Genomic DNA, 1116 nt, shown 5'->3' with positions numbered 1-1116 from the left:
GTAAAGAACGGCATTTGTAAGCAGCAAATCCACCCAATCAAGATTACTTGGAGCTAAGTAAGAGCTTTGAATGTCTGAATCCTCTTTGAGAATGATCATACATCTGTCTTATTGAAAGAGTTCTGACGACGGAGGAGTGAGCTGACGGGGCCATGTGTGACTCCTGTGTGTCAGCAGTGAATGGCGGCTGTCAGCAAAGAGTCGGATTAAGAAGTAAGAGGAGGAAAAGAGGGGGAAAAGTGAGGGGGGTCTTTATCCACAGAGGTGTTGGATTTGATGGTTGGGTGGTGGTGGGTGGTTCACGTGGGTCATTACGGTTGCTGCGGTTGATGTCTATGTTGGGCTGAGAACACACTCAGAGGATGGGGGGAAGTTTACTCACCAACGTCGAGGTTTACTCACCCTCGATCCTCAGTCTTCTTCGAGCTTTACTCATCTTGCAGCCGTACTCACCTTTGAGTTTTCCTTATCTTGGAGTCTTGGCCCTCGAACGTGATTCATATTCGGGCCTTACTCACCCTCAGGTTTTTCTCATATTCAGGGATGACCCACCTAGCTGTTGAATGATTCCTCATGAAGAAAAGAAGATGAGGCTTTGATAATGATGTGACGATACGGACGGTTATCACTTTATAGAACGTTTTATAAAACAAATATAATAATTTCTTATTTTTAACACCTACTGTAGACTGGGTTCACAATACACTGGGTTCATTATATACAGTTTTCACAATACACATGATTCACCATAACTTAAACTCATAAAAATCAACAGCAAAAAATATCCATCCACCATAATTCAACAACGCACAAGATTCAACACATCCTAGATGAACAACACATAAGATTCACCATATGCCCAATATCCAGAATACATTAGATTCATAATATACAGAGTTCATAACACAGCGTTCAAAATAGAGTGACATTCACGAGTTCCTGGGAAGTGAGATTAGCAGGCTGTTTCGAGTTATTACCGAGTACCTTCGAAATTGAAATCGTTGTATTTAATGGCCTTTTGGGTGCTGCAGGCTGCTCTGCTCGTGCCTCCCTCTTCAAAGTGGTAGCTGGTGGAGGGTATCAATTATCATGGGAGGTGCAAAGCAGATGACTGCT

This window comes from Penaeus monodon, chromosome 20, assembly GCF_015228065.2.
Source record: "Penaeus monodon isolate SGIC_2016 chromosome 20, NSTDA_Pmon_1, whole genome shotgun sequence".
Classification (NCBI taxonomy): domain Eukaryota; kingdom Metazoa; phylum Arthropoda; class Malacostraca; order Decapoda; family Penaeidae; genus Penaeus; species Penaeus monodon.
The sequence above is the reverse complement of the archived record's forward strand: the minus strand, read 5'-3'. Positions refer to the sequence as shown.